General features: G+C 42.0%; 1 protein-coding gene across 1 annotated transcript in view; it reads right to left on the bottom strand.

Annotated features, from left to right (window-relative positions):
• Window positions 1-1218, bottom strand: part of paqr7a (progestin and adipoQ receptor family member VII, a) — a 7044-nt gene extending 5826 nt beyond the window's left edge. The window contains exon 1 of the mRNA XM_050034651.1: window positions 1083-1218. The gene's annotated coding sequence lies outside the window, so the exon portion shown is untranslated. The remainder of the gene's footprint in view (window positions 1-1082) is intronic.
• Between the last annotated feature and the right edge of the window lie 13735 nt (window positions 1219-14953).

Here is a 14953-nt window from a genome sequence, read left to right on the forward strand (position 1 = left end):
TGTGTTGTGGGTGAGAATGACAGAGATGCAATTCCGACAACTTCAGGCAGCCGCCGTCCAAAAGTCCAAGCAGACCGCACCAAGCGCACTCCTTGATCGCCTGAGCGGATCCTGCGCTTTTTATCTAGCGCCCCTGCTGTCACCCTCCAGTATCGCAGCTCAAGTTACACTGCGCATGTGCAATCCCCCCATGTTTGACCCCGTGTCTCAGCCTTCTCTTGAATAGCCTTGCTACTCCGCTCTCTCAGTGGAGACACTGCGGTTGAGAGGGCCGAGCAAGAGGACGTTCCTGTAGTAGTTCCTGCCCCCAAATAGTACCAGGAACTTCTTCAGTGGAAACGGCCTATTGGGAATTTATCATCAGCTCATTGAAGGACACTGGGACTTTATTATTGTTTCTTTTGAGGACATTGTGACTATACTTATCAGGTCCTACTCATCCAAAATAACTAGGAGAGTGAAAAAATTGAACTTCCCTTTTTGAATTAATAAAGTATATCTTCTTCTTCTCTTCTTCATCTTAAACTAAGCACTGTGCGCATGTCCTTACCAGAGATGGATAAAGTATCGGAGCATGATAGAGCAGGCCTCACTTAGTGCCAAGTAACAGTAATTAAGTTAAGCCAATTAAGTGCTTACTGTCTGGGTCTTTACAGTGTGACACTTCACCTTAAACAGGAGTAGCTAAATATTTGGTGTATTTATCACACAAATACAGCAAGTAATTGTTGTTGGAACCGGAGGGCCTAATATATATTAGGCCTACATGAATTTTCTGTCTTTCTTCCTTTTTTAAATGTCAGTATGTTTGCACACACCCTCCTTTCGTCTTCCAGCCGCCCCTGGTGACAACATGCAGCTGTGTGTCAAATATCCCCAACACACTGACTTCATCTGGCTTCACTGACCCGGGTCGTGCCGATTTAGACTCAGCAGTGTGTCTGCTACTGTAAATGTTCACGACTGAACCCGACACAGTCCGGTAAAGTTCTGCCGCAGCCTGAAACACATGCGTAACTTTCTAAAACCGGGTGCGCATCACTTTGACATGACACCGAGCTGATTACTGAGCTTTAACTCACCTTACTGAGACTCCTTGTTTCCTTCAGTGTCCGCAGCTGAATCGGCCTCTTCCTCCTCCTCCTCCTCTTGTCGTCTGCAGAGACAAATATTCAACAGATTGAATCTTGCTCTCAAGTGAGAAGGAGAAGTCAGCGTCAAGCTGCTCAACGGCCTTTAAATATAACCGGAAGTATGATGAGCGTGCCAAAATAAAAGCGTCATCCCAGGGAAAAAATATGACAAGTTTCTGACCTTTGTTGTTAATTTCTTTATTTTATTTGGGGAATTGTTTATTAATAAACAGAAGTTCTTAGGTTCACAACACCCTTTACATCTTTTTTTGATTGGATGTAATTGAATTTAATTTTTAGAATATTACAAAAAAATATTTTATGAAACTCCTGATGTGAAATTATCTGGTTGTTTGTTTCTTTGTTTGTTTTTTTGTTGTTGTTTTTCTAATCTTCATTCTTATTTTTCTTTTATTTGTTCATCTTTTTGTTTTATTTTATTATATTATTTTATTTTATTTATTGCAAAAAAGTAACAGCAATAAAACAGTAATTAGAAATAGAAAAACAACATGAGCACCATAAATACATTCAGATTGGAATTAGTGAAATATAGTAAACAAATTTTTGGAAAATAAAAGCATAAAGAAGTTAAAATAAAAATCTAAAACTATTTTTAAAATTTAAATTCTACATTTATTTTTATCTGTTTCATTTTTATTATTATCATTACTATGACTAATTATTTTTATTCATTTATTTATTTATTTAATCTTTTTTTTTTTTTTTTTTTTGAAAAGGTAGGCCTTTATTAATCCCTGGAGAAACTCAGGTGTTGTTGCAGCACAGACAGAAATAAGTACAGATAAATAGAGGAGTAGAAATTATAACAATAATAATTGAAAAATTGCAATAAGAAAATACACAAGAATAACACATAATTAATAAGTTAATATAGCCTGTAATTAGCCTGGATTATATGACTAAACAGTAGACTCATCCATCTCCAGGATTTAAATATATTGCTCACCTTCGGTGGCAATAACCTGCACCATTGTGCCTGGTTATGAAACGTCAGTGAGTGTTTTATTTTGGTGAGTGACACCGGAAACACTGTTGTGCCTGTAGCTTTGTAGACACCGGGTGAATCAGGAGGAAGAAGGTGCTTTTTTTATATAAAGACTAAAAGGAAAAAACTACGACAGACAGCTTTGACTCAAACCGCTTTAACCCTGTCAGATGTGTGAACATGAAACAGCTGATCAGGCTGCAGTTGTAAAGACAGTTCTTTCATGATGTGTTCATGTGCAAATGGATTTTATACAATTACTGACAAACCTCCTGCAAGCTCAGGAGTTAAACAGTCAGATTCCTCTGTGGCTGCAAAGTGGAAAAAGTGACTTTAAGTAGCATTTAAATGGGAACATTTGTAGTAAAAGAGAGAAAAGCAGAGTGAGTTATTCTGACTGTGTGGGTGTGAACTCCTGCAACATTCTTTGTCAGTGAATCTGCTCAGGAGAGTCCCCCCCCTCCCCCCCCCCCCATACTCCACTGCCATACTGTACCACAGAAACAGAGAGACCCACCACCTCATAGTCAGAGCTGAGTACATTAATTACATACACTCAATTTAAAAATTCCAGCAAAAATCAAGATTACTGGAAAACAAATGCATGGACATTCCTGCAAAATTTCTAAAAGTGACCACGAGGCCACGGAGGACTGATCTCCTATGTAAAGAGTGGGGCATGTTTCCACAAGAGCCTGAATGGTGTGGGCTGTGTTTGCAGAGTGTGTGTACAGATTTATGCTGGTATTGTTGAAATGTGGTCATGTTCTTTCACAATGGCTGGACATAATCAAGGAGGTCTTTATAAGATGGAAAAGATGACTTTTTCTGAGAGGTCTAGAAAATGGAAGAAGAATTTAAATCTATTTGTCCGGAAATGTTCCTGTAACTTGCTATTTATTGGGGTCAAGTAGGCTCAGTTGGGCTTTTACATGTTGACTTGAAATGTTATTAAAAATATACAGTTTTAAACAGCATAAAACCACAATAAAATACATAAACCACAATCCACATACTACAATACACATACCGCTACACTACAATACAAACATCAAGACATATCCTGAGTGCAGAGCTCATCTTCTTCAAGGGGCTGTTCTTAAATTGTGTAGGCCCAACATATCGTCTGTGGGGCACATGTAAAGCTCTGGGTAGCCTTGTACTAAAATGACCAACTTCTCCATATTTACCACAGACTGATATTTTGTGGAAGAAGGGAACGATATCTGACAGCTGTGACTGGTTTATCTGAGGGTGCGTCCATCGTGCCCTGAAAAACAGATGCTCGGGAACACGTGCGTCCCGCGATGGCATTGCTCTGGTGTTGGAGTGCGCCTGCTGCATGTGTACATTAAAAACAATGAATATGAGGGCACAAAAACCTCGGCATGTGTACAGCCCTTTAATCATTCATTGTCTACAGAGCACTTTCAGACTTATACCCTGTGACATCACAACTTTGAGTTCTAGCACTTCACTTTTTGGAGAGTTGTTGTGTTTACGTACATCTTGTGATGCTTCTCCTCTACGTCATTACATAATGACTGCAGCCTTTAGCCAGGAGGTTGTGTCATCAGATGGTTACCAGCACTCACTGGATGTTTCGACCCTTAACCATAACACCCTCCTGCTGGCGGGTCAGCAGTGGTGGCCAGCCACTACTCACTCCCTCCTGGCTGCCAGCTTGCCTCCTCCCTCCTGCTCCATATCCAACAGGAGGCTCTCTCTGCCACCTCCCCCAGTCTTCGTACCGCCTTCTTCCTCTCACTTCCTGTCAGTCCCACTGCTGTCAACAACTTCCAGACTGATTGGGTTGGGAAGCCTCTGCACCCTACCTCAATCGGGTACAACCACGTCTGCCATCCTTTGTCCCTGCAGTCCTGCACGAAATCTCTATAGCGCTCAGATTTCCTCTCAAGTGCCTCTTCACAGCCCTCCTCCCATGGCACAGTAAGCTCCACAAGGATCATCTTTTTTCCTTCAGTGGAGAACAGAACTGCATCTGGATGTAAGGTTGTGTGGACAACATCCGGGAACTGGAGCCGTCTCTTCAGGTCTATCCTTAGCTCCCACGCTTGGGCTGACTGCAGGAGACTTGCCCTGGTTTTGATGGGCCCTGCCGGCTTTGCTCCCTCCTTGACAAATGCGATGGTAGGTGGCGGCCTGCCCGTGAGTTGGCGTTTCCAGGTTCTTGCCTGCTCTAGGATGTCAGCGAGCACGGCTAACACTTTGTCATGGCGCCACCTGTATCTGCCTTGGGACAGAGTGATGTTGCAGCCTGACAGGATGTGTGCCATGGTCCCGTTTTTCCCACAGAGCTTGCACATTGGGTCGTCTCTCATGCCCCATCTGTGCAGGTTCACAGGGGTTGGTAGGGTGTCATAAACGGCCCTCAGCAAGAAGGAGATCCGGAATGGCTTGAGTCTCCATAGGTCTGCCCCGCTTCCCAGACCTTGCTGTCTCTTGAGTCCCTAAAGCTTATGGCAACCCTGCACTTTGCCACCCTGAATTCCTCGACGAGGGATGACAGAGGTAGTTGTAGTTGCCCAGATCTGATGTACAGCCTGATTGATGTGAAACTTGGAGGGACTCCAAGCCACCTCCTAAGGTGCTTGTTGATCTTTCGCTCCACTCCTTCCATTGCTGTTAATGGGACTTTGTACACCGTCATCAGCCACGTCAGTCTGGGAAGCAGGCTGTGTTGGTATGGCCATGCCCTAAACTTTCCAGGGAGTCCAGATTTTTCGATGTTCTTCAACCATCCCTCCACTTGCTTCTCAGTAGCCTGGTTCCAGACCATAGACCCCGCCCACTCAACTGAGTAGGCTTGCATCTCTGGTCTGGCATACTGCAATGAATTTGCGATTTATCTTGTCCAAATGATGGAAGGACCAATGAACGCCGGGGGTGGGGCGGGTCTAGCGATTAGTCAATCAGCGCCATGCTGAAGTCAAGCTGTACGCCGGTAGGTAACTGGTGAGGATAGCAACAATGGCGACCGCTACAGATCCTACAGACCACATTAACGATGCTATCGAGGTATTTCGCCACTACTCGCGTTAATGGAGGACCAAATTAAGGAAGCTGCTAAACTGGATTTAACGGCGATGCAGCTGGGCGTGCACGACGACGGAGACATTTTAAACGGGCAATGCTCGCTTGTTTTCGGCACCCCCGAGGCATGGATACTAATGACGTCAGATTCTGGGTGAGTCGTTGATCTCTACTGATTGGTTAGGGAAAAATCAAATTCCCTCCCCCTTGTAAATCGCCTTCAATGGAGGCGATGTCAGACTGAAGGTTCTGGGAGCTTCAGTCTGACACTCAGGCTAGCTTCTCAGTGCTGTGGACGTTGTTTCTGTCCTTCAGTGACTCGTCATACCACTTTCCCAGACACTTGATGGGATTATCCTTGATGGATGGAATGACCTCACCTTGTATGAGGTTATACTTGTCTGTGATGTTGCCTTTCCTGATAATGTTCATTTTACTAACATTTTTGGACTGTCTCAGACCAAAAGAATAACGTATGAATTTTGAAAATGAGTAAAGTTCCCCTTCAATAAAGTCTTTTGCAAGTTATAGGACAGTGTGTGGGAATTCTCTTTTCGTCACCTTATAGAAATATAACAGAGATCCATAACACGGTCTAAAAGTAACAATATTAAGGTAGTTTTCAGAATTTTAGGTGGTTTTCTTGGTAATCGACAGAAAAAATCCACCAAAATTTACCAGATATACCTAATTCACCTCAACTAGCAAGGTCCGAGGTAGGCTACCAAAAGTAGTCTGGCACCTGTCTTCACATCTTGTAGTTTTTGCATCAGTTTTTGCTTGAATATTTAAGTGCTTCCAACAGAGCAATGCTAGCTGTGTCCATGTTTCAGTCTTTGTGCCAAGCTGTCTATTTCCTGGCTGTAGCTTCATATTCATTACGCAGATATGAGAGTGTTTTCTTTCTTCTCTTGGCAAAAAAGTGAATAAGCATTTTGAAAATATGCTTTAAGTATAGTTTTACCTTTTGTTTTAAGGATGTGCTTTGCCGTGTTCTGTGATATGTCAGAAAACTGTTATGAATCAGATCCAGCCTATGTAGCACAATTAAGTTAATCCAGTTTCCATCAGAGATCTCCTTTTCTGTTTGGCACCAAGACAGCCGAGCTCCCCGTTACGTAACCCTTTAGCCTGAGACAATGGTGAGAATTGGCCCCGGGGGTTTGAGCTCTGCTGAATGCGAACCCTCCAGTGTGCCTGCATATTTCCTAGAACTCAGCGTTACCATTGAAACTCAAGAGCACATAACAGTCTCCAGTAATGACAGGTTCAGACATCTATCTGCGATTGCTTCATTTTAAACTGTAGTTAGAGTGCTGAAGCCTTCGAAAACACACACAACATACAGTGGGACAATTTTACCAGAAAACAGAAGTAAGATATTTCTTATAGACATATTAAAACCCTGGGGACATTTTGGTCTGCCCGCCCTTCGTAAAAAGATGTTTGAGGTATTTTGCTTAAGAGACAGCAAGTGATCAACTGTTTACATACTTTTGAGTGTGTGTATACATAAGGATGACAACAGGAAGGGGAAAGCACCACAGATGTAAAAGAGCTCCGCACTCTGACTGTGCAGTTCTCTGAAACAACACCAGGAACAGCAGGTTCACCTGCAGACTGAGAACTGGGGTTAAACACACATATAGTTGTTTCTGCTCAGAGTGCAATCAAGTGTTTTTTTCTGTCCAGGAGGAAATTAGTTCACAGTGTACCAGGCAACAGAAACTGTGGTCCACTTACAATGACAGAGACTAAATTTGGCTCAACCAGTTTTACTTTAGAGGCAGGGTATCATCACAGGAATGTTACAGGGTTAAATTTACATGATACCTGAAAAACTGGCGCCATTTACATGTGTAAAGACCCAACGGCAGGAATAAGATAACACAAATTAGTCATGTGCACACAGGGCAAATGAAGCTACAGCTGCATGGAGGCAAATAGATGAGACTCATTAGAAAAGCCTTGGGTACTTTGGATTAATGACATTTTGTAAATTAAAATCAGAGTCAAATTATAGCTGAGATCTGCTGTACAAATATCTAAGTCTATATCACGTATCTTTTAGGAAATTGTCGTCCATCCTGAGCAGTGAAATTACGCATTTATTTTCACTTTGATCTTTCATCTGAATATATTCAGTCTCTGTATATGTGTATCTGAGTTCCCCATTAATAAACAAGACTGTATATTTGAAGCTCCGCACACCCTCAGCTCTGGACTGGGAGGATCTCTCAAGTGTTGCATTCAGCAGTAACTCTGTTTCTCGTCACCGTTTTAAATATAGACATCTGGTATCTGATAAACACACATTTCTACTGAAGGTTTTCACGCCGTCACTCCCTCGCTCGGTCCATTTATCGCTCTCACAAATATTTACACACTTCCTGTTGCTAACCACTCTCGCTTGCTCAATAATTTCATTTCCTGTGTCAGGTCTATTTCATCTCTCATTGCTCTAATATTCTCGAGGTTTCTATCATGTTGCACTTTAATCTATTGGTCTTATGATTGATTTATTATCTTTTATTGTATTTTTCAAGTGAGATGTCAACAAATCATTTTCACATTTTGTCATTTTTATTTAACTCTTGAGTTGTACTTATCAGCAGATCACTGACTCCACCTATCCTGCCATATACTTGTATATGGGCATGGTGTGTGTAAATTACACTAATTTGTTGATGTGTTTTAAATATAATCCTGAGTGTTTCATCTAAATTAAAGACATGGATTAGAAAGTATCACCAAGTGTGCAAAGCAAGCAACTGCCTCTGGGCTTAAGACCTCCATTGGCAATAAAAGCTGTTATTAGGGTCCGGTACAATAGTGTCCTGCCAGGACACTATTGTAATCCTAGGTATTCTTCTTCTTCTTCTTCTTCCTCTTCTTCCGAGGAAATCATACTTCCCATGGGTGAAAACTCACCAAACTTTGCACAAAGGTCCAGTCTCATGCCAGATATCCTCAGCTGTAAACTCAAGCCAATAGTCCTGATGGTGGCGCTACAGCAAGCGTCTAAAGTTCAAAACTTTGAAAATTCATAACAAATCAACCATACGTGCTACAACTTCACAACTTTCATCAAACTGTAGCCCCAATACTGAAGAAACTTTTGTACATTTAAACCTATTAAAAATTATGAAGTTCATCACTCTGTTTTTTTCAAAAACTGTAAAACTTCTTAAACCTATCTCCTCCCACAATTTTTGCTCAATTGACACCAAACTTGCTACAGAGCATCTTCAGACTGTCCTACAAAAACTATGTTTCTCAGATTTTTGATTTATCAAAAATTGAGCCTACAGTGCATCAAAATGTTTGACTGTAAACGGTACTGTAAACATATACATGCAAATTCTTGCTAAATAAATCTTCAATGTTCATGAAAAAAATGACAAAATTCTAGAGTCATGGTAGATGATGTGTGGCAAATTTCAGAATTTTATCTCAAAAACTGAATTTTTGACAGCATTTTGAATTTTGCTCTAATGTGAACAATTGGAGTCAATGTAAAAATGGCAATTTTAAACATCAGTTTTTCACTTATGGAGCAAATCAATCATTGTTACAAACAAATTACCAACATCTCCATGCTGTCTAGATGCAATATGTGTATTTTCAGATTTTTGTCTTAATAACTGAATTTTTTACAGTGGTTTCAAATCTGCGTTGCTACTTGCCAATTAGCTCAGAGCGGTAGATGACCGTCTTAGGTTCCAGAGGTTGCTCAGAATTGCCTAAAAATGCCCGGACCCGACCCATCGCTGCGCAGCAGCTATAATATTTTCATTTTTTTCCCAGTCATTTGATAAAATTAAAGGTTATTTGGGAATGTGCACTAAATTCAAGCACAGTATCTGTTAAGGCAGGTCCTACATTTGTAACTAATCTTTTGGCTCTTGCATGTCAAAAGCCCCTGAGTAGAAGTCAAGTTTTACCACCTGTGTTATTTTTGTTTTTATTGTCCTTACAAATTACGTACTAAACATAAGGCAAGATCAAATGTATTCATCACACTCACGGAAATGTGAAGTGTCATAGAAGAAGTACTACAAGAATAGAACGCATATTTTCCCCGTGTCAGCGTGGGTTTCCTCAAGGTGCACCAGCTTCCTCCCACAGTCCATAGACATGCAGGTTAATTGGTGACTCGAAATTGTCCGTAGGTGTGAATGGTTGTCTGTCTCTATGTGTCAGCCTTGTGATATTCTGGGGAAAATAAGTATACACCAGTACTTGGAACTAGAAGTCAAAACAGTCACAAATAAGGGAGAACTGAATACAAAGATTTTCCCTTTGGGAGATTGAATATAAAGCCACAAATCATGAAGGTGTGTTCAGTCAAATTATCACTAACTAGCACCATGTACACTGGTTTTGTCTCTGGCTGTATAATGACACTGCATTGTACAGTCTTTTGTGACAGGGCACATGCACAATACACAGGTGGAGGGGGGTGGAGGGGGGAGAAGGGAGGAGGAGGGAGGAGGAGGGGTTCACGGATGTTTTGTTGTCACTTTACCTGAATGTTCTAAGAAAAGCATTGATCTCTTGTTCTACCTGTTTTCCAGCCATGTGACTGAGACTCAGCAGTGTCCAGCAGTTCTCCAGCTCTTCCACAGAGGGGCAGTGTTTCCTTGTGTAACTGTGTCATTCATGGCAGAAGTTATTCATTCATTCATACACTAACAAATGTGATCATTCATGCTCTGTGGATCCCTGAACAGAAAGAAAAGCAGTTGAGAAAACTTTAACATTTTTATTTTTCACATCACTGTGATGTTTTTCCTCTGCTTATAGATTATGAGAGTTTGTCTCAATCATATGTGACATCACAACACCAGCTTTTAGAAAACACCACATGTGAGACATATTGCAGGATGCACCAGGGCTGGATTCACCTGCTAGATGGCCCTGGGGACAAATCAAATGTGGGCCCCCACTGCACACATATTCCTTCCACTGTCTATGCATTGTGTAAGTATGTTCCTTTGTCCTTTTTGCCCATAAACCAACCACTGTTTCTAGAGCACGGTCTCACCCCAAAGTCATCGAAATCCAGCACTTGGGCAGTGACTTGTGGCGTCAGAAACCAATGAAAAAAGCTGTACTTTGACGTCGGCATGATACAGGGCTGGTTGCCATTATAGTTCAACGGCACCCGGCGGCATGAGGGGGAAACAAGGTGGGACAAGGACGAAAGTTAAGGCTGCCCATGCCCAAGTGGGGCAGGCAGGAGGGATGGTGGATGGGTCCAACAATCACTGACTTTCACCTCTGAGAGCAATGTTCAAGTCCCGTAAGATTGTAAAGCCAAACTCTGTTCTTTTTACCGAAACCAGACCACTTCCTTTTATTGCCTAAACCCAATGAAGTGTATTTGTTGTTGGAGTTGTACCGACATAGTGTGTTCATTTTGAAAGAGACTGTACATGAATGGTAAATTTCCTGTGAAAACAGAAGTGTATCTTGAAAGAAGACAATGCATGTAAAGCCTAGTTCACATTACACGATTTTCACCCTGATTTTGCGTCGCGTGTTCATACCTGGCGACATGTGTTCCTGTCAGCGGGGGTCTCGCCAACTACATTACAACCTTTGTGCACACCACAAGATTTCTCCACTGAGCCCTCGCCGACAGAGCCCCAGATAATGTGGTGATGTCACCAAACTACATTTTTTAACTTGGAGACGACACATCATAAAGGCATGGATATTGTTCCCAGTGTTGAATCAGATCTGCCTCCAGGGCCGATCTACCTAGGTCCAAACACAATGCGCGCCGCTCCCCGTGATCCTGTGGACGCCATCACTGTTGTTGTTGCTTGCTGGCTTGTCAGTGTTGCCAGATCTTGGGAGAGAAACAAGCAACCAGGGCTATGGAAACAAGCCCAAAAGAAGCAACGGATATATATAGAAACTGCAACCCGCGACTACCAATATTTGTAAGCGACTTTACAAAAAAATAAGCCCAAAGTCGTAATAAGCGTACCTGGCAACACTGCGGCTTGTCCTCCNTTTCCGACCCAAGGTGGCTCTCAAGATCCTCTGCGACATCAAAATCGCAGTGAAAATCGTGTAATGTGAACTAGGCTTAACAGGCAGAACTTGACATGGTGTCCCAGAACATCAACAACCAGTGCACCCAGGGTACCTTGCACATCGTATGTGGATGTGGAGAGTCTATGACCAAAACGTCGATATGTGACGAAGTTGGAGTGAGAATGTATTGGTTTCTCTTATGATTACATGCTAGTAGTATGACTAAACTGCAGTAAATTTATTAAACATTTATTTGGGAATATGCATCATTTCGGCACAATATGAACTGAAATAATATTGGGCTTATAGCTACATTTTCACTCAGGGGCCCCTCTGCAGTGTGGGGCCTCAATATTAGGTAAACCTGCATTTTTTACCCTTATCATTTCACTTCATGTTCTGCTGTAGTGGCGCAAATTCCCTGGCAAATTCTCAATTAGTCACAAACCAGTTACCACACAGTGTTACGAGGGCCTTCGGGTCCCCTGAGGGTCTGGGGCCCTGCTGCAGTTTCCCTCTTTGCCCAGATTGGAATCCAGCCTTATACAACATAAACTCTGGGTTATGACCTCCCGCTTGTCCCCAGGGAAACAAAATTTGAAGCTTAGTGTACTGTTGAACAGAAAATCAATATCACAATTTCAACAAATTACACTAAATCAATGAATTGATTTGTTACGTGAGTTGTATTTGTGTGGGCTTTTTAGTTAAATGACATTTTACGAGGTTTAATTAGCCCTTAATGAAAAGCACTTCACCTCTCGGGACCTTTTTACGTGACACAGTTTTATGTGGGAAAGCGCTGTGTTGCTTTATAATGACTGCTTAGAGAGTCATTTGTCTCTGTCTTTAATCAGGCCTCTTTTTAAGCAGTTAAATCACAACTTTTTACCTTCCTAACTCTTTTACACAACCTTTGGGATAAATTCATTCTAAAACGTGTTTCTAAAAGTGTAGAATTACACCCCCATTTTTATTTAGCTGTAAACACAGTCCAGGCAGCTGAGCTGGAAACTAGCGGACACTTGACATTTACTTTTCAAACCTTTGACTTTAAAGGATAACATGTCACCGAGTTACAGTCCCTAAAGCAGCACATCTTCTGGCCTAATTGGGTTGGATGGCTCAGCTAGATATTGAGGTGGCATTTTGCTGGAGAATTCCCTCAGCTCCCTGATGATGAACCCTGTGTGCCTTCGTTTATCAACGTCTGCCTGCTTTTGCTGAGTAGTTTGTTTTTGCCCTTCGCACAATATATCACCTGTCACATCTAATGGGACCCAGTATGGAGTACACAGGGCCCCAGCGGATCCCTTGGGCTCATCTTTGTTTCCATTTCCACCATTGCCATAGATAACTCATTTGATAGCTGCAGCCCTCCACCTCCTTCATACTGGAGAGCTCTCTTTGTGCTGGCATGAAATCAAATAGAGACTCCTTGCAATAAAGCAGACAGAAGTCTCATTAAAGTGCTCGTGGTAGGATTGAATTTGGATGATAACAATAGACCTGTACAATACAGTTTAACCTTAAAACTGGGACAATTGATTCAAGTATTTGGCTGCGTGCACTCCAGAGTTTCTTAATGGACATATCATATCGTATACAGTAGTACAACCACGTCAATACACACAACTACGACCAAACAAATGAGCGTTTCTGTCTCTGAATGATATGCACTCTTATAGCCAACATTTGTATGTGGGGCCCATCTGGGTAGTAAATGAGCTGAAAAATGGGCCCTATATGGGACTGTCCACGGGTTCCATATTAGACCCATGCCAGTTGCCCACATGGGTGAGTTTACCCAAGTGGGCCCCAGATAAGATGCCCATTTTGGGCCCATACCCATTTGATACCAACGTAGTCCATGCGGGGCCAAGTTTTAATATGTCCTGCTCTCCTGAAGTGAGGGAAGAGGCAGGCAAATATTGGGTTTTTTTCTTTGTTCTTCCCTGCACCGGAGGTTTGCAGCGATTTAGCTCATAGCCTCTTATTGGCCTCCTTACAACAGCCTGGAAATGAGTCATGAGCAGTGAGTGATTGTTTTCCTTCTCAGATTAGACGTAAGACGTAAAAGAATTTTACAGGAATACAGTCAGTAAACATGAACATATTTTTCTGTAACAGAAATATATTCTTTCTTTCATCAATCATCTTTTGACCCCTGAGATGATCTTGCTACCTCTAAGGAAGTCCTGACTCGCAGATTGACAATCGCTGGCTCTACAATTCTTTCTAAGCATGCACATTTGAGGTGTTGACCCTTGACACTTATGAGGTCAGAAAGATTAGTGGCTGAGCCTGCATCTAATGATGATTCCATTATCGATTGAAAAAACCAGCTACAGTGTGGAGCCTTACGTTAAGTATAATCTTAACAGAAGACAAAGATCCCTGTGTGCACAGTTGCACTCAGGTTCAAACAAACACAAGAAATTTGTGCTCTAGATAAAGGATCAGCACTCAGCGAATAACCTCCTAAGCCCTATGATAAGCTGTTATGGCAAGGCTTTACTATACAGACCAGTGAGCAGTGATAACTAACATGTCTTTGGGGTCATCAGATGGGAACCTCCCTTCACCAGTGTTTCATCTAGTTGGTCCCACGACACCTCTAGGAGGCTAGACAGTGATCTCTGGCGTCCCAGAGACACTCCCCTAATGCCAGCTCTCACTGCTCCCCACACCAACCCAACAACCTCCTTTACCTTACTTACACATGGCTTTCTCAGCCCAAACAGCACTCCCACCTTCAACAAACCCAGGCTCTGTTTATGCGAGCTCCAGGTAGTGACCGTGCCAGGTGGGAACATTAACTTTAGCCTTAGAGACTAGAGGGTTTGACACCACCCCAGAGGAGAACTGAATTTGCTTGTTGTGTAATGTAGGTGAAGTTGAGAATGAGGTTCATGTCTTATTTTACTGTCCTGGACATGAAGAGATAAAAGACGTGCTCTTCAGTAAAATGACCTCTATCTATCTATCTATGTTGATTTCTTTTGGTTGGATGATCATGAAACGTTTGAGTTTCCTTGCAGAAACCTTTTTTGTGCTGACTTTCTTTGCCAGGCCTGGGATAGAAGGGAGAGTATTCTGTTTCTGGACTGAGCAGTAAAACAACATGTACTCTGGATCAACGTCATTGTAATGGTGTCTTGTAAACCTGTGAGGGTTGGGCACATGTAAGTGAGCATGACACAAAATAAAAAAAAATAAAAATAAATGAAACCACTCTTCAAAGTAACTTAGCTATTTATTTTGATAAAATGAAAATGGGAAAAAAACTCAAATGTTCTAAGTAATGGCTATTTTTGTATTTATTAAAATTCTGGAGGTGTCACTTGTGATAGTCAACCACAGAACAGTATATCCAAAAATGTATGCAAGTGACAGAAATGTTTGTTAACGACAGCGTCATAATTATATATCATCTGTATGTGATGACCTAGTTGACCTCTGCACCCGCAATAGCCGTGGCCGGGCGCATCATTCTTTTCGGGGTTGTCTGTCAGTCTGTCCGTCCCATTTTTGTGAATGAGAATTTTCTCAAATTTGGCACAAACGTCCACTTGGACTCACAATGAACTGATTAGATTTCGATGGTCAAAGGTCAAGATCAGTCACCTTGCATCTGTCTCATTCTTTTGAAAGCGATATATCGAGAAGGCCTTGAGGGAATTTCAAATTTGCCAAAATTTGTCAGACT

The sequence above is a fragment of the Epinephelus moara genome, chromosome 22 (genome assembly GCF_006386435.1).
Source record: "Epinephelus moara isolate mb chromosome 22, YSFRI_EMoa_1.0, whole genome shotgun sequence".
Taxonomy (NCBI): domain Eukaryota; kingdom Metazoa; phylum Chordata; class Actinopteri; order Perciformes; family Serranidae; genus Epinephelus; species Epinephelus moara.